Below are 24,146 nucleotides of genomic sequence, written 5' to 3'. Positions count from 1 at the left end.
ACACTGATGCATTAGACTATTAGAGAATATGAGACAAAGAAAGAAACCTCCAACCATTTACATCACATTTCACTCAGAGGGCAAAGCGAAAGAATAATACACAGTTGAAGACCAACATCCCTCTTGAAGCCCCTAACCTGTGTCCTAAGTGGTCGCTCTATTGCATCCAAGGGTGCTCTTACATGGCTGGCCACTCCTCAGAAAATGAAATTTTCTGGATCCACCTGTCTGAGCCTGGACTCCTTTTCAGTCAAAACTCTTTGCCAAACACAGACCTTTCAGGAAGCTCCCTGAAGAAAAGAGCCTATGAACTAGAACTTACGGACTATGAACTTAGACTATGAACTAGAATGCTTTCCATAGAGGAAACTCAGAGGGACCAGGTCAGTCAGACTAGAAATAGGAAGGGTTTATATACAACCCCCCTGCCTGCTACCCCTTGTTCCCAGGCTTCCATTTGGCCCTCAATGTTCCAATTGCAGCAAACTCTTCCCAGTGCTGTCTGATCCCCAGGGAAGTTTGTCATCACCTCTGAGGACTGCTTCTCAGTGTTATCCTACATGAGCTGCAGACTCCTGGCTGCCTACTGCATCTCTCATCCCTCCTCCTTCCCTGCACTACTCAGCCTCCCAAAGCTCCTCTCCTGGAGCTGAACCTGGCTGCTCCCTGACAGCAGTCACCTCCTCCGTGATGCAGGCACTTTATTCTCAAAGACAAGCAGCACAACTGTGAACAGAAGTACAAACCAAACAAATTCTGTCTACCACAGAAGTGCCAAGCTACTTTTAATGAATCCCCTTCACTGTAACAAAATGGGCTGTGAGCTTGCTAAAGCACATCCCATAATCATGGCTGATACTTGCCACAGGGAATGTGCCCAATATGCCCAAGCTCGCACTACCTATAGCAACAGACATCAGACACAGAATCAGCAAGACAGCCAGCTAAGCAAAGTACCTACTCAGAGCACTTACCTCCAATAGCAAAGTCTGACACTACTTCAGACATTTGACATCATTTTAGAATCATGAACAGCCACTTGAAAACAAATAGCTAAAACCATTGAGTTCTTACCTCACTGAACCAATAACCTGCTCAGATTTCAAAATGAACCACAACACTGCATTTTCTGGAGCTTTGCTGGTGTCTCCACTCTAGCTACAAGAGCCTGGATTCCTGTGAGGACATCTGCATTCTCCAGCCGGTCACCAAAGGACAAGGAAAAATATCAAAATTATCCCCTCACAGAATGAATAAACCTGAATTAAGAGATTCAAATGCTTTCAAAGTCCAAGATACATTAAAAAATCTGAACACTGTAAGATTAACTTTAATCTATGGAAACACCTCTTTGGCACTTGCCCCTTCCTATTCACTCACATCTGAACTGGAATCCGTTAGGTGTCTGCAATTGAGCTGCCGCATGGACACAGTATAACATGAGAAGGTGAATTCACCTCATTCCCTAACCTCAAAAGGAAAGCATACCTAAAATTTAAGGACAACTGCAGGAGTGAGTATGTTACTGTTTCATGCCTTTTCCAGCTTCTGACTGGTTACTACAGTTTAAATGTCAACAACTGCTGATACCTGATCATTTTTCCAGATGCACTGAAAGCCCATGTCCTCTTGGCTTACTGCACACGTGCTTCCTCTTCAAGTCAGATAAACGAAGCTGTTCTCTGAAGCTGCACCATAGGTAATGTTTAGGACAATCCAGCACTGAAATCTTTTCCCTAGAAAGAACAACAAGAAAACTCAAAATCCTATTATCAAAGATACATTTGAATAAATGCTCCCAAGACCAACCTGAAACATCCCATCAGCACATCCTGATGTTACTTGGCACATTTAAATGCAGCAGAAAACACCCCAAATTAAGTAGGCACATTCAAAAAGAGGCTGGGAGTAGAAAAATACCTCAAAACATTTAGTACATCCTTTCTAAGCACAGGCATACACTCTATAATCCTTTTATGGCACAATTTTAATCTAAATTAAGCAAGCAGTTCCAGTAAAAGAGCTCAAGGCTTTCCATATTACAAAATTACACCATTCAGGATTGGATTAGACTTCAAAATAACATGCTTCAAGATAATCTGCTAATGATTTTTTTACACTTAGTGTTTTACCTAAACTCCACATTATTTGTTTTCTCCATTTCAAGCAAATTTTAGGAAAAGCATTGGTTATTACAGTCCTCCTACGTATATACAACTCATAATACCGTTATTCCTCTTGCTATGAGAAACACGCAGGCAGAGACAGCAATACTGAGACTGCCAGTCCTGAGCCTACTGCATCTTCTTCCCACCCCTCAAAAATCTCCAAGTCTACAAAGACTAAACCCAGTTCTTCATAAAATTAAAGATAATCTACACCTTCAAATAACACAACTGGCTAATGCTAGTCTTTAATGCAAACACTAAACTAACTGGTCTTAAATAAGGATTACTTCTACCCTCAAACATTGTTTTCCATATATCCTTAATCATCATGGACACAACAAGGCTACTACAACACTGAAGAAGGGATTCAGTAATACTAGCACAGCTGTCTTGCCAGCATGAGGAGACTTCAGACAATATAAGCTGAGTGGCCTTGCAAAAATACAGGCACCATCTGCCTCATGTGATTCAACTGGTCTCAAAACCACTCTCCAAGTTTGGGAAGTTTAGTGTATTTCTATTTTGCAGAAGAAGGAGCAAGCACTGCTCATTCCCCTCACACGTTAACACTGCATACTTTGATTTAACCCAAGATTAACTTTCAGGATTATTTAATAAATTCTGCAGGAAACGAGAAGGCGATGTATAACACCAGTCCTCAGCAAGAAAGAAGGTGCCACCAGCACTCTTGCATAGCAGACAGCAATGACTATCAGCAGGAGCTGATTTTATTCTTAGGGGTCCCTCCCACAGAGCAATTCACCCCACACTCTTCACAACTTTTTCTGCTATTGTTTTATTCTGGTACATTAAATTATCAGCAGTCACACCTTCTGAAACACTCACTTTCAATGGAACCAGGAAAACAATATCAAAAGGAGAGTTCGGACTTGGTCATTACAATTACACACACAACTTCAGAGAATAACAGTTACACTCTGTTACAGGAAAGAAATGTAAAAATCTGCAGCTGAAAAAAACCAGTTCACAATTATAGAAGCTGAATAATTGCTATTGAATATGCCTTAAAAACTACTAACCCAGCAGTAGCGAGAACAAGTCCTACAAACCAAATTCCTGGCACTCATAGGTCAGCTCAGCACACATTTGCTGGTTTTCTACCAACAACACTAAGTCTTGTCACCACTGTCATTTTATTTTAATTTGTATTAGTTCTCTTACCTTCTCTAATTTGCCACAAAACCAGGAAAAGTAATTACACATTCGCAGTATGAAGTCAAAGTTAGGCTACATACAGAGACTACATTTGGGCAATAGAAAGACGGACATAGAAATATACTTTGCAGGAGAAACTACTGACCTGCAGTCACTATTGCCCCACATTAACCATTTATTTACAGACTAATTTCCAGGTCAATCACCTTCCTGGAAGCAATATATCAATATTGGCAATGACAGATACACAACTGTAGTGAATCTGTTCATCCATTTACACTGCTCCACCATCAGGAGCAGAAGGTATTTCCACCAATGCATTAAAGCCTCTTGCTGTGCCTTCATACTGCATTACTAAAGCAAGTGGCAATGCTCCTCAGGGAGGACTTCTCCCATTTTAGTCGGCAGTTTGTAGAGAACAAAAAAATCCCCAAATGAGATAAGCCAGCACAGCTCTAGTGTATACTACCCTCAAGTTGAAACCACTGGCCACCAACACCAGCATTATTCTAGCAGAAGCTGGTGCCCAAGTAGTTTTACAAAAGCACACAGCCAGCAACTCACTGGCACCAGTACAGCAGCCTCACAGACATATTCTGAGATCAAGATGGAGACACAACAGAGAGACACAAGAGACGTGCCATCCAAATTCCTTACAAGTGTAGACATTTGACCACTCCAAAGCAGATGGACATGTATATACCTTGTTACAGATCACATCACTTAGCAAACACCCCTTGAAACTGGGAACATAGCACATAGATATATAGTTTAATTCCTAATGAGCACACTGCTGAGAACAGTATTTATTAAGCAGTTAAGCACTCCTTCCTGGTAAGGAGGTAAAGAGGGATTACTTTAAGATAAAACCCAGAGTAAATATATATATACTTTAACAGGTTTATTTGACAAACTTCAGAGTTTATAATTTGTATCTATTAAAAACAGAAATACTTGCCTTTGTTTGTAAGAAAGTTACATGGCTCTATGAAATCAATTTTAAAAAGGACCCCAAAGCCAGTAATTACAATTTTTACCACTGCTTTAAGACAGGAATGGTTCATGTAAACACACCAAGGTTTATTTTCTTGCTTAGAAAAAAACCCCAAATATTGTAAGTAGATACTACAGATGAAACAATAATACAGACTTGAAGATCAAAAACACACACAAAAAAAAGAAAGAGTGTATTTGATTACATTACAGTTTTAAACATAACTCACATATATAGAAAACAGCACATAAAATTAGAGAGATGTTCATAAAAACCACAAGACACCAGATGCCTAAAGTTGGCAGAATGCCACTGGAATAAATTATTGAATTTCACATTAAAAATACAGCCTTCTGAGGCCAGATTTTCAAACACCGTTTGATAACTGCTAGCAAAGGCAGGAGTTGGCAGGCCCATAGGTGAGAAAGGGTTTCTGGGGCTGGAGGACTTTCACCACCAGATGAGTTTAGCGCTTCCTGCACTTCCATTTGCCACCAGCTTTTATAGCATTCTATTGGCTTTTAACAGATGCTTTCCAGATTCACCCTTAGAGATTTAATGCATCTATAACCTAATACAGAAGACAGCATGGTGTATCACAGATTTAAGCGCCTAAGAATGCATAAATGTACCTACCAACTTACTTAATAATTATTAATAGTAGAAACCATTAATGTGAATAGAACAAACATAAAATCCAAATGAAAGCAATACAGAATTCATAGAACCATAGAATAGTTAGGGTTGGAAAGGACCTTAAGATCATCTAGTTCCAACCCCCCTGCCATGGCAGGGACACCCCACACTAAACCATGCCACCCAAGGCTCTGGTCCAACCTGGCCTTGAACATCGCCAGGGATGGAGCACTCACACCTTCCATGGGCAACCCATTCCAGTGCCTCACCACCTTCACAGTAAAGAACTTACTCCTTATATCCAATCTAAACTTCCCCTGTTTTAAGTTTTAATCCGTTACTCCTTGTCCTATCACTAGAGTCCCAAATGAAGAGTCCATCCCCAGCATCCTTGTAGGCCCCCTTCAGATACTGGAAGGCTGCTATGAGGTCTCCACGCAGCCTTCTCTTCTCCAGCCTGAACAGCCCCAACTTTCTCAGCCTGTCTTCATATGAGAGGTGCTCCAGTCCCCTGATCATCCTCGTGGCCCTCCTCTGGACTTGTTCCAACAGTTCCATGTCCTTTTTATGTTGAGGACACCAAAACGGTACACAATACTCCAAGTGGGGTGTCATGAGAGCAGAGTAGAGGGGCAGGACCACCTCCTTGGACCTGCTGGTCACACTCCTTTTTATGCAGCCCAGGATATGGTTGGCTTTCTGGGCTGCAAGCTCACACTGAAGCCGGCTCATGTTAAGTTTCTCATTGACCAACACCCCCAAGTCCTTCTTCGTAGGGCTGCTGTGAATCTCTTCTCTGTCCAACCTGTAGCTGTGCCTGGGATTTCCCCGACAAGGACAAGGAGTAACGGATTAAAACTTAAAACAGGGTAAGTTTAGATTGGATATAAGGGGTAAGTTCTTTACTGTGAAGGTGGTGAGGCACTGGAATGGGTTGCCCAGGGAAGTTGTGAATGCTTCATGCCTGGCAAGTGTTCAAGGCCAGGCTGGACAGAGCCTTGGTTGACAATGGGCGAGGTGTCCCTGCCCATGGCAGAGAGGTTGGAACTAGATGATCTTAAGGTCCTTTCCAACCCTAACTATTCTATGATACTACGAGTCTATGATTCTATGATCAGGTTTTGGGCAACAGCTGAGGGCCAAAGAACCAGGGCACCACCAAAATGGTACTTGCAATTCAGAGACCCACAGGGTGCTTGGCTTCTGCCAAGGTCTGAGCACAAGTAAGAAAAATGATGGGAGTATCTCTAGCAGAGCAGCTGTCTTTATAAATGAATACCAAAATGATGAAACAAAAGAGGGGAAAAATGAGGAGGCCACACATCCAGCCTCTGTTGCTCGAGATTTTCATAAATAATAAATAGAATATCACCAAGATACAGCCATTCTGCAGGGAGATCAGACTGATGCTGTGATGCCCAATGACACCACCTCTGCACACAGAAGTCAAAAGAGCCCACATGTGCACCTTGTCTTCCTACCCTCTAGTGTGCCCACAGCCACACTGCCTTTTGGACAGACTGGTCTTAAAGCAAATGATTATAGCAACAACACAATCAGAGCAAGCAACTGGAAACAATGCACTTCTCTCACAAAGCCTCCACAGGTACTTCAGTGGCCTACTTGCTCTGTGCTGTTAAGTGTGCTGGAAGCCACTTATGTACAAACAACTGTACACATTGTACATTTCATTTACACAGTATGCTCCCAGAAAACCAGCAGGCAGTAGCATCTCAGAGGCTATGCTCCTATGAGTTTACTGCAAACTGGGCCACAGCCAATGTGTAGATACCAGTGATCTAGAGCTGAGAGGAAATGCTGAGCCAGCCAAATTAGACTTCAAGGTGCACACTGACAATTTAGATACTACACAAAAGGATCAAGCAGCTTTTGTACTGCATTTATTATAGCAAAACCTAGAATAATGCCATTCAAGCTGATATTGAAATTGGAAGAATTCAGTTATTTCTGAGGTACTGGACCTTTGTACTAGACCTTCAGCAGAGACAATGGCATTACAAGTATGGCAGTTCCAAGGAGTGATGCTCTGAGAGGCTTGTCAAACATACAAGGGAATGGCTTTCAAACTGGGCAGGTAAAAGTAGGCTCAGGATATGGCCAGGACTTTGAGCCTCTGTGAGCATACTCCTCTTGGGTTAGCTCATTTGGCTGTAAGTCCCCTTATTTTCTCAGGTCCCCTCTATCTGTAACCTGGGCAACTTAAATATCCAGTCTGGTTTGACAGGAGAACTCATTCCCTCCACCACCTTTGTGCCAATAGCATCCGGGGTTTTCAGATCTATTAGGTGATATGACTAAAACCTGCCATCTGTTCATCGTTACCTTTCTCTCTCCTCTCCTGAATAGAAGTCATCAGTGAAGAGCTTGTTCTACTCAATCTATTTTAGGAGCGTGGGCTTTTAGCATCCATGCAGCACTGTTCTAAGCTAAAAGTTAAACCAAAGAAGTAGACTATGCTCTTGCAATATCCCCTAGGTCCTGTAAAAGTCTCTGACTAGGCTCAGGAACAACTCTCTTTTCTGTAAAAGTTATCTTTACTCCCAGTGTGCCCAACAAACAGAACTATTGCTCAGGTTTCAAGCCACAGAGGAGCCTGCAAATAAGATCCAGGCCTTTGAAGGTATCCGACTGTTCTCTGCAAAAACCAAGTCTGTCAACACAGCTTACAGTATCAGCAGATAACATGCTGCAGCACTGTTACCTGGTTTGAGGAATAAGGAGCTGTTGCTCAATTACACCACCGTGGTACAGACTACTGAAAACAGGAAAAGGTAAAAGTAACTGAGGCCGGATTTCTGCCCATCAGACTCAGGTGAAATCTTCCAACTCACAGGGAATATTAAGCAATACTTTCACAAACAGCTGCTCCCCATAAGCTATGGTTAAGGGAAAAAAACAAACTGAACACAAAAAGGAAAGGGGAGCTTGAAAGGAGAAAGGCCAAGGGAGAATAATTTCACTGTATTTCTTGCAGGAGCTGTTTCGAAGTGCAGGGAAAATAATCATCACACTGTAGGAAGCCTGAAAGACTTCAGATGGAACAGTGAGGAGTCTGGCCCCATAAATGTTTAATTTGAGCAAAGCAGCAGATTCATAGTAAGCATAGTTCTGCCACGGCTGAACTGCACACTCCTGCTTTGAGTTTGAAATGACACAAAAGGAAAACCTAAGCATAAAAATAGGAGAAAAAGAACAGGGAGATTTTTATCCCTGGCACTACAGATGCAGTGTGCACAAGGCAGCAATTTACTCAGCTCTCTCTCTTCGCTACTGCACAATGCAGCAGCACAAGGGTTAGCAACATATACAGAGCCCTGAAGTAGATACCTTGATTTCACAGCTTTGACAGTTCTACCCAGTGCTTGGGATAACATCACCTGAGAACAAGAGCCATGTCACCACACCTTAGAAACCAGCAAGTGCTCTAAAAGCATCATGCTGCCTGCTACAAAAACTGCAAAACTATAGAACCAGAGTGAAGATGTATGTGGAAATACAGATGAAAATGAACCCACAGAGCCCTGGGAGCGGAAGAGGGACTTACCTGGAACTGTTCCCCTAGAAGAAGGGCTGATTTTCCCTCTGAGCTGTTTCCCTTGCAAATAAAACCCACCATCTTCTTCAGTTATTCCCATACCACCATAAACAATAAGCTCAGACTGGTTAAATAAATGTGAGAGGAGAAAACTTGCTAATTAGGTGTTTCTTCTTGCCTAAAATGCAAGAAGATCCTAAAAAAGAAGTTAATGCGTTCCATGACCTCATGAGATGTCCACCTCTATTTTTCTTCCCTTTCCTGCTCTTTACTTCCACCAGACTGTCACCTGGTCATCATTATCTGCTTCTTTTCCCTCCACCTTCAGAGGAGCGTATTTTCTTTCCCTATTTATACCTTTCTAATCACAGACTTAATTCTTTTTCCTGCTTCTACACACACTTGCTGCAATTCATACAACTATCTCTCTTTCCTCCACATACCTAGTCCTCCTCCCTGTTTCCAATCCTCAAGACATATGTGGGTTCACTAAAATCAAGTTCAATTAGACCCAGGTTTTTCTCCAGCAGCATAACCATACCTTATTAGAGTTATGTCACTTATCCCAAACCAGCTCTCCATAAGTACTGAGTGGGCAAGCATCATCAGGAGCAGGAAAACCCTGTGCTTAGCTTTCCTCATTCCCAGGATGAGAGCATCATACAGCTGATAACACTGGAAAACTAGGAAATAGCAAACAGAAAATGCTATGGAGCCTGTTGAAATCTGTTTGGCCTTTGGAAACCCTCCACACAACAAGTGTAGGTTTTCTCTTTTTAAAATATGAATATAGAGTTAAAAACACATACACTACTACTTGCATATTTTGTACTCTCCTCAGGATTGGTAGTATATTTTAGAAAGAGACCATGAGTTTCAGAAGCAGTTCCAAGACGCAGTTTTCTTTCCTGAGGCAGTGGAGAAAAAGAACAGGAAGAAACAGAAATCCATAGCACAACCTCAATTAACCTACAAGGACACAATTAAATGTTGCAAGTACACCCATATTGACAGCCACTTTTCACTGCAATTAGCTGCTGGCAACAAGCTTGCAAAGCCAAGACAGCACCCTGGGCTCTTCCATACACACCTCAGGTAGGAACATATTACCACTGATAAAGCCGGACCTTTAGAGCAATTTTCACTGCTGGCTGCTCTGAATTTTTGGCTTCCCAAAAACTGATGTCACGTGGCATTTCTCCTTGCAGAACACTGACCTTTGCAGGCCTCTGGAAGAAGCAGCAAATCCAATACTAAAAAGATACAGATGGCAACCAAAGTGGTGGTGTGGCGTGCTACTCCAATGACAGAAAGCACGAAATATATGCATTAACATACTATGATATATTCTACTGTGATTGCAATCTGCTGTTCTTATGAGAAACACTCTCTCACTCTGAATACAAGACAGATGGTACTAAGTAAGCAAAACTGTTGTTTCGTAGCTTATCAACCACTGGTCAATGACCTCACGATGGCACAAAGGCTGCAGAAGGCAGAACATTCCAAGGATGCAGTCCATGGACAGACTCATGAAACACCTCCTGGAGGCTCAGCCTTAGTCATACTTTGTGACTTTCAACTATAAGGAGGATCCCTTCTCACTAGGATCAAGGTGACCATTGGGACTTGGGGGTACTGATTGATGGCTGCTGAACATAAGCCGGCTTGTGCCCTGGCAGCCAAGAAGGCCAACAGAATCCTGGCTTGTATCAGCAATAGCGTAGCCAGCAGGGCCAGGGCAGTGACCATCCCTCTGTACTGGGCACTGGTGAGGCTGCACCTTGAATCCTGTGCTCAGTTCTGGGCCCCTCACTACAAGAGAGACATTGAGGTGCTGGAGCAAGTCCAGAAAACGGTAACAAGAGCTGGTGCAGGGCCTGAAGCACAAGTGTGATGAGGAACGGCTGAGGGACCTGGAGGTGCTTAGTTTGGAGAAGAGAAGGCTTAGGGGGGACCTTATCCCTCTCTACAACTACCTGACAGGAGGATAGAGCCAGGAGGTGGCCGGTCTCCCAGCTAACAAGCAATAGTACAAGAGGTAACAGCCTCAAGCTGCACCAGGGGAGGTTTAGATTGGATATTAGGAAAAATTTCTTCACCAAGAGGGTGATCAGGAAGGCTGCCCAGGGTAATGTTAGTCACTGTCCCTGCAAGCATTCAGAAACCACTGTAGATGAGGCCCCCAGTGACATGGCTCAGTGGTGCTCTTGGCAGTCCTAGGATAAAGGTTGGACTTGATGATCTTAAAGGTCTTTTCCAACCCAGTTGATTCTATGATTCTATGGTTACTCCCCAGATCAGGAACCTCTGTTTCAGAAAAAAGCACAGATACACCAAGAAGTTTAAGACACAGCTATGCAAAACCACCTGCAGTGTTTCATGTGCAACCAGTAAAGCTAACAACCGCCACCATCACTGCTGTATTGTACATCTTATTTCTCACTGAAGAGCCAAAAGGAAGCCTCCCTACATCTGCAGCTGATACCAGCAGCAGTAGCTCTGTTCCTCTAGAACAGAACGGGCTGTAAATATTAGCTGAAAACATTTATTCCCACTGGGGACTGGTTACAGTCCTTAATTGTTAGCAGCAGCTGGGGTTTGGGGAGTCTCTCCTGTGCCAAACAGCAGACAAAACAAAAACAGAAAATGATTGCACCTCGAATATACCACAATACCTGAACTTATGTGGCCTAAAAGGGGCCTCTGCACTTGTGTTTAGGCTGAAGAGGCTGAAAGCAAAAACGTATTTCAGAACAGCTATAGTCAACCACCTAAGCTACTTACAACCAAAGTGACTGAAAAGGTGCTCTGTCCTTTATGTCACAGATTGAAAGGTTAGAAAACACCACATAAAGGTATGGGACCAAGACACCAGAGGTGAATGGCAGACCTGTAGACCTGCACGTGGACAGTGATCCTAGTCAAGACTTTTCTATCATTTTTACAACACCGACAAAGTTCACTCCATAAATACAACCCCATCTTGCCAGAAATGCATTACTGACCCAGCACAGTTAATAAAATACACAGTATGAACAGCAAATACAGATTAAACAATGTTCTGTGTGAAGTTCAGTCACATCAGTATAGACTGTCAGATATTTTTCCCCATCTTCTTCAAACAGAAAGAGTTCAGGAGTTCCCTGAAGTTCTTCATACGCAATTCTTCACACCAGCTGATCAATATAAACCCATTTTTTAAAAGAAAAAAGGAAAAAAAATTAAAGCTCTATTATGGGACATTTTTTTCTACTCCTATAAGATATCTGTGTAAGGTGGGTTGCAAACCTGAAGGTCAAAGCTTCATGCTGATATGGATTTGTTGACTGTTCCTAGGAAGACCAAGAAAATAGTAAAAGGATTACCCAGAAAGAAGGACAAAGAACAACTCAGTATGACTTGTAAAGACTACACCAAGGTTTCCTCATGAGGAGATTTCTGGCCAGGATATAAATATGAAATAATCCTTGAAAAACTATCCTGTTCATACGCTGAAGAACTGTTAGCCATTATATAGGAAGATACAAGGTGAATTTATATCCTGGTAAACTTTAAGGCTGAAGAAATGGAGAGCAACAGGAGGTGGCCTTTGATACCAAGGTCTTTGCTATTGCAGCTTCAGTACAGATTCTCTTGCTCCAGGCAATCACTTGATCTCCCGTGACTCCCAGAAAGACCAAATTCTACTTCAGAGGTTGAACAAAACTCAGGACACATTTTGTCTCAAAAAACATCTTGAAAACATGAAGCAATCAGAATGAGGCAGCTTTTTTGTCCTGCTCAGTGCCCAAGGTAACAAAGGTAATCAAGATAAAGGCACAAAATAAGACTGACTGTTGATGGTTAGTGTCCAATACAGGTATGATTTTTCTAGGTTGGATTTTGTGAATATAATCATCAGAGATGACATGAAGGACAATTTTCTTTAGCACATTTGAAGTGCTTGCTGAGAAGAAAAGAACCCTTAATGCTCACTTCTGTATCCCCTTTGGGTTTACCTTGTATCGTCCTCCTCTAGAAACCAGCTGATCAAACTTTTTCATGTGCTTTCTCACATGCTTCATTGGAAGGCATTACAGATATAGCCTTGTTGCTCTGAACATTTCCAAAGCAAATGTGTGGTAAGGATAATGAATCTCGGCTACATAAGTATTTCAATCTGAGGACCACAGAAACTAACCCTTGATGTTGAAAAATGTTGATCAGAGAGAGTAAGAGAGGGGACTTTATATTTACTCGAGTGTGAGAAGAGTTATTCATGCTCCAGACAGATCATCAGTTCAGAACGAGGAAACACAGGGAGTGGAATTCTGTTCCCTAGGAGCTATAAACACAAGCCTAAACACACTGGTGCATCTTCTTGTTCTGCTAACAGCATGACAGACCAACAGTCCACACAGGTAACAGGCAAGAGTTAGCCATGAAGGTACGGCTACTGATTACTCAGGATTATCCTTTTTTCCAAATTCATAGCTTCAAACATCAGCCAGATAGGAGAATAATGAGACAGCACTATCAGAAATTATTCCTGAAGATCAATCCTCAAGCACAATGGGGAGCTCCTTGCAAAAAAAGAGTAGAGGAGAACATTTTTTCCTTTGGCAAAGAGACCCATTTCTTCTAACAAGTAGGTTTTTGATTGTCAACTTGATTGTTAGACTAGAAGACTAACACCAAGAAGCATAATGGTTTCTGGTCATGGCTACTGAGCAAACAGCCTTCATGTAAGCAGCAGCTTATGGGACTGTTGTCTAACACCTGGCTTTCTACATAACACCCTTTCATTCCTTCCAGTTGTCCTGTTACTCTTGCACTTCAAGAAGAGACTAGAAATTCTGCTTACTGAATAATTCCCAGTAGATCACCCCAGGTTGTTTCAATGAGAAGGTTAAAAGGTTAAAGATAACTCTCACACAAGGCCACCTTTCAAGATTCTGGTTCTTGGAATATGCTGCTCAGAAACTTTTCTTCTACTGCAGTATTGCAATCAAATATCTTAAGACATGACAGAAGGAAAACATAATACCCCAGGAAAAGGAGGTGAGAATAGTACATATAAAAAAGTACTTGATGTCAACCCTTCAAACATTTAAGTATCAACTAAACAGTGATAGGGGTTTACGAGAGTTTCTTAGCTGCTGTGCCTTCCCTGCTCCCAGTATCAGGGGAAGCAAAGCCATCAGCTGATGGTAAGTCCCCTATGTAGCCAGTGTGACACAATCAGTTTGAAGAGAAAAAACTCTTAATGGCTCAAGCATCAGGCTTGATAACAGAGAAGGAGCCTGTCATAACAAACAGGCAGGTCAAAGATCATAGCTGCCTTTGACCTACATGTCCTACTGCAAACAGTCACACAGTTTGCCTTTTTAATTTTTCTTTTTGCTTAAAGCACCAGGAAGAGTGAAAAATCGGTCCTTACACACTTACACACCTTGGCAACATTAGCCTGTTTTCACTGATAACTGCTGCACACCCTTTTCCATGCTAACTTCTGGTACATTTGTATGTTCTCCCCTCTCACTAGCAAAAGTGAGAGCTGACACTTCCTTCACCCTTTTTTCCCCCCCTCTTGTTGAAACCTTATTTCCACTGCTGTAATAGTTCTTGACTTAACTGGGACAAGGAATATTATTCTGGGCTTCTCTGTCCTAGCAGTTAGTCTATTCTGTATTAACCATCCAGAGCACTAAAAAAGTCATACTGAAGCCGCCCCAGGCAACCATTCTAACACTGCCTCAAATTCGTGGTTTAGTAAAACCGTCTAATTTTACTGGACTTATCTATAGCCATTTATATATTTATTTATTTATTAATATATATATGTACACACACACACATACTTTTTGCATGAAAATGCTTCAGTGCTAATAAAATTCAGAAAATTCTCTTCTCTGTTACATGAAGTGAAGTTTATTTAACAGCATTTGTTCCAAGAAGTCCCAGTGAGTTAAGTTTCTATCCAACCTTAGAACATAGCTATTTCTTGGGCAATACTTTTTTTCCATCCTTTTAAGCATATGCAGAAGCACTTATAATACTTAAGAACAGGCATCTTAGTAAATATTACACTCTAATACAAGGTAGAATTGTATCCATGAGTTTTAATCTACACTAGCACATCCAGCCACCCAAACAAAGTGGAAAGATTTCTAAGTAGGCAAGCTATACTCTTCTCAAACTCTGACCTTAACGTTGTATCATCCAGTGTCCAATATCAATACTATTGCACCAACATTTGATTTTTAAGGATGCAAAATGTTTCTGTACAGCCCCATTTTTCACAGAAACGTAATTAAGAATTTGCTTTGACTCATCTATAGCAGCAACAGTTTCATACTACAACATGTGTACCTCTGAAGGTAATAGCTCCTGTCAGTAAACCGAAATCATAGAGTCCTAGAATCACAGAATGGTTTGGGTTGGAATGGACCTTAAGATCATCTATTTTCAACCCCTCCCACAGGCAGGGATACCTTCCATTAGATCAGGTTGCTCAAAGCCCCATCCAACCTGGCCTGAAATGAAATTAAAACCTGCAGTGGCACACATCTTAACTTCATGACAGAGCCTTGCTATTTCTGATGCAGGAACAATAAAATGAAGTTTTCTTTTATATACCATGAGAAAGCAAATCCCTTGCATTTTTCAGATGGCACTTCCTATAAACTGCCACTCATTTTAACTCCAAGAGACAACATGCTAGATACATATATTAACACTTTCCAGAAGAAAAGTGCCCACAGAAAAGTCTTTCCTTTGAGTCACTTTATCTAAGTTTTGAAACTCTTCTGTCAGGTAAAATGAAGACTGGTTTCAACTTCCTGGAGTCTGTGCCTGGAATAACCAACCATAATTGAGAGTCACCACTAAATTACGCTGTTCAGGTTCTCAATGTACAATACTTCCCCATCCACAAGCAAGGAATTAAGCACCAGCTAAAGGCTGGTATCAGTACAGGGCAGAGCAAATAAAGATACCAGTATTATCACTTTTCAGGTAAGTCAGCCAGTGCAAGCACAGCTGACTAGAAAATATACAGTAGAGAAGCAAGAATGCACCAAAGCAGAAGTAGTTTTTGTTAGACCTGAAATTATACAGACTGAGAATACAATATCCTCTCCTACAGCTGCAACATTTGGCCAAGTAAACATTATGCTTCTTAACCGCCATCTCAGGAAAAAACAACCCATTGAAAAGCACACAGCTCAGTTCTTCAAATATAACAGAAAAATATAAAGTAGCAACACAGACATAATCAAGTTTCGGGTGGTAAACTACGCACACTCAGTTTTCACTTCCTAAATGACAATGGATAATTTTCTTAACCTCAGCAGTGTTATGTCACGTACTGTTTACAGGAAACATCATTTCTCGTGTTGGTAGATGACATAACAGCTGAGATAGCCTGCACTTGCCTGTGCTGTGACTTTAATTGAGGCATACTAGAGTGCATTAATAACAATTTTTGAAAGACCAATATCGGCTTCATTTATTTTTTACAAAGCCTTTCCCTGCCCTCATTTTCACTGACTACACATGTCAGAGCAAGGTCAAAATAGCTTAATTTCCTTCTGCACTGGACAAAGAGGCATGAAGAACAGCTAGTAAATTAAGCTTCTTCCATTTTCACTGTGGCTTAAGGAAGAACAGAAGGAATTTATTATCATCAGATTGACTCCAGCATAACCTGGCTGCTTTTATCAAGGTTGCACAAATTAAAAAGCTAAAACCAGAACTCCACTTTGCTTGAGGTAAAAAAGATGCATCAACTCAAGGGCAGCATTTAGATTTCAAGGAAAAATAAATCATAGTAGCAGATACCAGAACAGCTGAGCACTTTTCCACTATTTCAACATAACAGATAATGCAACGGTTACGCACAAGAGAATGGGGACCAAGTCAAGTGCTAAATGAACTATGTTTGCCATGTACCTCACCAGTAATACTAAACTTCTCCTTTACTGGGAAGCACTGAGCAAACATTACTTTAATAAAAATGTAATTCTGTTTCAAGATGGCAAATGCAATGTGCTTGAGAAGCAGGGTCTTCGTATTTGGTAAAGGCAACATGCAGACAAGTAGTGTCACCTGGCAAATCTACAGTTACTTGAACGATGCACCTCTTTCATGCCAATCAATATTTAATCATTACAACAGTCATAACATAATCAAACTTTTTTTTTAATATATCCACAGAATATTTAAATGTAGGAAAAATACATCATAAAAACAGAATTGTTTTACTTGGGAAACTGGAAGAAACACCAAAGGAATCTGAAGTGGTACCTCCTTTTCCCCTCCAAAGACTTCCACAGTTTATTCCCTTAAATAAATGGCAGCTTATTGTGGACACTTGCTCTCTAAGTAAACTGGGCTGCAGACTCCTTCTGGCACAGTAAGGTCCCAGATCAGGAATTCCTATAGTTTTGTTCATGGAAAGTTAATGAAACTGCAGTGGCTGTGTAAAACAGCTCTAAAACCAGCAAGCCTCAGGCTGATACTGATGGTACAGCCTCCTGTTCCATTATGTGAATCCTATCAGTCCACAAAGGTAATATTTCACATCCAGCTGCAGTAAAACAAATGGACCCCAGCGCAGCAAATGAAACATCTGAAAAAGTCTATGTACATCTAGTAACCAAGTTGTCAAATCCACCACTGTAACACTGACAACAGCTATAAATTCAATGTGAGGATGAACGCGATGGATTTTCCTCTAGGAAATTTGGTGTGTCTCAGGCTGCTTACACTACTTGTACAACTGAGGTGCATCTATTGTGCTTCCAGTTTAAACATGAAACCCTCATGATCTCCAGTAAAAAAAAAAAAAGAGATAATCCCATGACTAGTTGGACTTCTTTAAGCATCTCTAGAGATGCCTGGGAGCGCTTCCCTTAGCAGAAGGGGATAAGCAATGCCCTGAAGACAGTTATCAATAAAAGCAAAGGAATATCTAAAAGTTGATGCGGTCCTCATCCACAGCTCTAGTGGCCTGGAGAGCTCCCGCAAAACAGTCTCAGTCATCCAGCGCTCAAAACATTCCTCATTCCCAAGAGTAAGATGGCAACTGATTCTGCCTGGGCAGCATCATCCAGTTTGTGCGTCTGCCCAAAGTTCAAATTGTCCATATTTAGTCAAGATTCAGGTTAAATTGGTAGCAAATTTTTCTCACAATGAGGCAAGAATTTAATCCAGAAACACCAAGGCATTTTTCACATCCATAAGGCCACAAGCAATGACATAGCTAGGACAGACAGGCAAGGGAAAAAAGCTAATAGCCTACACCTACCCAAGGTCTTATACTTAGGATAAAAGCCTGCTATAGTCTAACCCATATGAAAAACAGACAAAGCCTCAGCAAAACCTGGTGGTTATTTAATACCTGAAGGGTACACATGGGAAGCCAGTCTTACAGTACCTCAGTGGGCCAGTGGATGTCTGATAGACCATATCCTATTCCTTGCCATGCCTACTTCTTCCCAAGTAGAGTTTCCCAGTGAGCTCAAACACTCGGGAGCGCTCTGTACCCCAATTTAAGCTGCAAATATCCTCTTCAAGGAGACAGCAACACATCATCATTACTCAGGCACCCTTTGGCTGCAGTATCTGCCAGAGAAGCACAGACCTCCAGTCCTAAAGCCCTCTCTGCAGCAGCCAGCAGTACTTAAAAGCAGTCAAGCAGGAGTGAACTGCTGAAACCTCCTGCCCTAGTAACAGCCCTGAACACAGTGTGATTTGCTGCTCCCATGGGAGGCCAGAGATGCACTTCCTCCCGTGCCCTGTCCTGCAGGAGGCATGCGATCAGAGCAGGCACCAGATCCAGCTTGCAGGCCATCTGGCAAAACACAATGCTCCCTCTGATCAAGAGGAGGCTTCGAGCCAAGAATCAGTACCAACTGTTTTACTGGAAACATCTCCAAACATTTTCCAGCTACCTAACAAGGCTGGAACAGCTACTAGTTCCAATGGAGGTATCTCTACAACTGCATGCTGTGAGAGCTGACAAGATCTGCTGGGGTTGTGATAGCAGCTAAGAAATCAGCGAGAAACAGGAATAAGTACTCAGAGCAGACAGTATCAGAAATACCAGTACTGCCTGATTATTTACTTAATGACTCATACGGAGGAGGATACATCCATTTAGACTTACTGACCAGTAAGCAAACAGGTAATAAAAGAGCTTATGAAATCACTGGGAGCTCAGCCTTTCCTGACCTCACAGAACAAAGAAGCCTTACAACAGCCAAGTATCCTCTTTTCACTCTCCGTCTTTCTTTACCCTGTTGCACAATCTTCCTCCACAGATCGAAGTTAGACTTTTCACAAAATGTGAAAGCAGAAGAGAGCAAAAGGTATTTCTGTTCATCCACATCAACAGAAAAGTACAGACTCTGCCAGAATAAATATTTCCAAGTAAGATTCCTTAGTTTTCCAGATAATTTTTTTTTTTGACGAAAGGGTTCACAGGTTACATTTTTACCTTCAGAACATGAAGAGCATGTGGCTTAACTATAGACTTCTGCAATCAAGCATCACAAGAACTTTTTGATATTGGAGATTAATATACAGATGCTGATTTGTGCAGAATTCATAGACTGCACTTAAATATACTTCCCCCAAAAAAAACAACTAAAAATCATTATATGCATACATAACCAATCACAGCCTCTTTACGTAACAGGAATGCATAATGTAGAAGAAACTATGGCACTTCAAGACCTGCAGGCATGTTTTGAATGTGTAGACTGCAAACACAGGACAGGAAAAAAAAATGGCTATTTTTTCATGTACATGGAAAACAGTTAACTAAAATATGCTCTTGAAATACATCCTACTTTTCTACAGCACTAGCTTCCACATTATTAAGTAGGAAGTGTGAAACATCAATAGCAAGTTCCTATTTAAAGGCTTGCAGGAGTTCTCAGTGTCTAAATATATATAACAATACCAACTCAAAATCCAGCTATCCCAGTTCACAAAGATACTCAGTTGACCTCAGTTTATACTTTTGAACACTTCAGTATTACTTTTCCCCACACACTGTTGTAAGGAACACCCAGGGCAACACACTTTCACTTAATGAAAAACAGATCAGAACCAAAGATGCTGATTCCGAAACATGGACTCAGTACTGCAAATCGCTTTCCTCCAGAACTAGTCTTACATAAAAATTCCCATGACTCTAATGAATATAAATATAGCTACTCTAACATGTTCCAAAAAAAATCTCACAGCTCATCCTCTTGAATCTGAAGAGGACACTTGCAAAACACAGACAATGCAAGAGAACCTTTTAGAACTTGGTAACATCTTTTGGTTTGGGGGTTTTGGGTTTCCACCCTTTTTATGCAGAATCGTGCAGATTATACCAGAAACCAAACAGCACAAATGATTGTGAACAGTATTTCTCCCTCCAGCTACAAGTCTTTTCTTCTTGGAGTAGTAGACCCCCTAACCCTGCATCCCTCTTACCTCTGTCAAGTACTACACTCATGAGAGGCTCGTCAGCACTACCAAATATACAGATATTTAAGAAACTCACATGGATAATGAGACACAGCTTAAATTTGCAAAACACAGGAACTCAGAGTTCAGAATTCAGTGTAGGCTGAATTTCTACAAGGCCCTTTCTTCTCACACCAAAAGGGATTTATGCACAAGAGGCCTGTGACTCCACTGCTGAACCCTTTAGAACAATTTCTGCATAGACAGACTGACAATTGATAAGCACACAGAGCTATTTTTCACCACTTACATTTCTCTGTTAGCTTTGAGTTCATAGGTACCAGCTTGCTCATACCAAAATATAGAAAAATTAATAAAGTAGCCAACAGAAAAGCACATTTATTAGCCTAATTAAAAATCAGAACTAATGTTGCTGAACAGGCAAACTTAGGCTTACCTAGGCTCATGGCTTCTTCTTATATGTTCTTTATTAAAGTGACAGTAAATGCTAAAACAAGGTATTTTAAATCTTAACTGTTTGCCTCAGAAATCCTGGTTTTATTTCAATGTTGAGTGCAGGACTTATGTGACATTTCCCATTTTAATTTCTGTTATTAGAGGATTTAAAAACAATACCACACAGCCACTGCCTACAGCCCCAGTGGGCTGAGTACAAAAATAACATAAAAGATACCAGGAACTCTACAAAATATAATTTTGATTTCTTTCATTCAAGCATTATGTTCTTTACTTTGGGGAAATTAACTTACCATCTTTAATAGTAAGCACTCTTCTTCAGCTATTCTGAACGCTGATAGCATCATCTGAGGTACAACTGGAACAGAACCTGAAAATGCCTTACGTGATTTAATACATTCACCAAACTAAACAAAAGTTGTCTTCCAAACTGAACTTTCTCATCCTGCAAATGAAACTCCCGAGTTTCCTCCACTCACCAAAAAATATCCACGTTCCCACTGGCTCACCTCTTTCACTGAGTACTCCAGCTTCTTCAAGATCTTTCAAATCAGTGATAATCAATTGCTATGGTAGAAAATGCTACCTACTTCCTACACATTTCTCCCAGTGATAAAACACATATTTTCACAAGCATGCTTCTATGGACTGTGCCAGCCCAGAAAGGCAGTTGCACACTAAGCTGAAATGAGGACAGATCTACCTTCAGGAAGACTGATGGTCAAGGGCCAAGACACTGGGCAGCTCATCCGTCACATACAAAGTTTACTCACCTTCAATACATGGTTTATTTTGGAAGATGTAATGGTCCATCAGTTTTAGTCATTTAGCTGTCTTTGGTCTTCCTCTCAGGAACTGGTATTCTGGAGAAATAAGAAAAACTTCAACTTAAAACACAGCACTCTGAGGAAAAATTGTATGTTACACAAACATTGCATTTTTCCTGCTTTTTACAAGGCACACTCTAAACTCACCCAAAACCAATTTGACAGATCAAGTCATTGAATTACTAGGTTATCTCATCTCAAAGAAGGTGGTAAGGGCTTCTTTCTTCACCCCTGCAACTCTCACAGCTTACACATTTACTATCTACATTAGAGTTTAAAGCTACACAGGTGCCAGAACTGAGAATTATGCTGTGTTATCAGAAGTCCCTTTTCACCTTGTCTGCTACATTTTACATACTGACATACATTCACTACACTTAGGTTTATCTCACAAGCACTGAGCTTTTCTGCTGAATTTTTCCCAGGTTCCCTTGATAATGGTTTAGCTTCCGTAACCTCACTAGAGACATTGGATTCCAACTGTGCAGCACAATCAGGGCCACTTCTTAGTCTGCTGTGAGGACTTCCAAGGAGTTTGATATATGTTTGGAAAATAAGGCTGAAAAGACAAAGCAAAAGCACGAGGATTGTAAATGAGCAAATGCTACGTTAGAAATAAATTCCCTAGGAGGCCCATTTTGCAGCCAAAATAACTAGATCACTAGCAAGAATCATCCTGAGCAGGTAACTGGCGTGTTATGAGATTAACCAAGGTCATGTTCCTCCCACATCCCGGTTTTTAAAATGATTCCTCCCCTGAAAACTTAACCCTAGGGCTCCATCCAAATTAAGTATTCACTGTTGATGAACACTGGTTCAAACTGAATCAAAGCATGCCAGAGTTTGTCAAGAGCTGACCGCCCAAGGAAAGGCGGTGTGCCTTCTAAGTGAGAGAAGGCCACATCTGAAAGCCACCTATACTCTGTGACTGCTGCTGCCGGGTGTTCAGAGACAACTGCCAACTCATTGAAATCCAACAGTAAAAGTTTATTAAATATGCAAACATTAATGGAATTGGACTAGCAGCTACTTAGGCAGATAAAATTTCAACACAGCATGCCCTGCAGTTCCTGTTACCAATATTCTGCCCTTTGGAAGCGCCTGTGAAAGACTCAACTCTACTTAAGGCAGTAAAACTCCCCATCTCTTTCAGATCACTCAGGTCACATTCTCCAAGGCTCCCACGAGCCAGGAAGCTTAGGAAAAGACACCTACCTCTTAATAATTACAGCTCAATATATACTATTCTCACTTGTCTGCTTGAGATACACAGTCTCCCCAACACTTTGTTTTCCCCTTTGGCCCTATCTGCAGGACAAGTCCCACACCACTCACTCTGCAGGCTTGCAGGTATAAAGATTTTGCATATATCTCAAATTCACAGTTCTTGTCACCTTGCTGCTGGAGTTTGAGAGAACTACAAAGACAGAAGTAGAGTGTCATACAGACAATATAGATCTAAGAAAATCAGCCACTTAAAAACAACTCTGCTGAGTAGAGCTCTGCTTGGAGTTACTCTTTCTAAAAACCGGAGTCAGAGTCCTCCATGCAAACAACAATCTCAATACAATTTGTTCCACAAAACGCAGTTTCATTCCTGGATGACTCTGCAAGGAACCAGTGCTTGATCAGTTCCTCAGCAAACCTCCAGGTTTTGCTGTAGGGTGAGATCAGACTTGGAAGTGTTCTTCACTAATACTATCAGCATAATCTGAGCTAGCCCGGGAGGGAAAGGAGGACTCATTACACAAAGCATAAACACACTCCTAAGAGTCTCTAATGCACCTCCACGTGACTCTGGCAATAGCCCTTGCTTCCTCCATAGTAGTTTCAAAGAACATATGGAAGATTTAATCCTCTAATCATTAAATAAAAAAAAAGTCTTCTCCCAACACACAGGTGTGGTATAGCACCTCTGCCTTGGAGATGGGAAGTTGCAGAAACAAAAACTGAAATGAAATCTTATGGAGCAACCTGGAAAAAGCATAACTTGCCAGGAAAGAAGAGAAATTAAGGAGTACGATGCACTGTGACCTCCAAAGAGTGAATTCATTGAGTGCAAGGAGGGGAAACTGTCTGTTTGGGTGAGCAGGTTCCTTACTACCATCTTTCCTGATACTGAGACAGTTGGGTACTAGAAAAAAGTGGGCCGTTTTAAGTGTCAAGAATCACCCAGCTTATGCAAAGCAATGCAAATCTGAAGTTAGTGGTTTCTTTCAGTCCTGCAACCAGATGGGCCAACCACAAAATAGAAGGCTCAAGGATGCCTTGACCAGGAGGGAATCAACAAAATCAAATGCCCATTATCTGATGCAACACAAGGCATCATGTGTCACAGAACCTTGAGCAGCAGCAGCCAATTTGGAGTCCACTTGACATCCAATAGCATTCCACTCCATAAATCAGGAAGCCTGGGCTTAGATTTATTTTTTTTGAGAAAGAACCAACAGATCCTGTTGGAAATGAAGGCAAAGAGATCAACTTTCTGAACAGGGCACTGACCAAATCTTACATTCAGAGTCTAGAGAATGATCTTTGCTGCTCAAGTGTGCTCAGAACCACAGGAAAACAGCCAGCTCATCAGTAAGCTTGAGGTGCTGGTCCTGAGGTCAGCTGTTCAGCAAAGGAAAGGAAAATCCATACAAATCCTTTAATCTCTTAGGGACATCATAATGATTCTTTCTGTTACAACTTGTATATTCTGGCCCTAGACATAGGTGAAAAAAAGACCCTGAAAACATTCCCTATGGCTTCAAGCACCAGGAGGTTTCTATAAAGATATCTCTTCAGTCAACTGCCTCAGTCAGCTTACTGAGCTCCTGAACTTGACTGCACCAAACAGCACCCATCAACAGCTTGGATCC

The sequence above is a fragment of the Psittacula echo genome (assembly GCF_963264785.1).
Source record: "Psittacula echo genome assembly, chromosome: 7".
NCBI lineage: Eukaryota > Metazoa > Chordata > Aves > Psittaciformes > Psittacidae > Psittacula > Psittacula echo.
The sequence above is the reverse complement of the archived record's forward strand: the minus strand, read 5'-3'. Positions refer to the sequence as shown.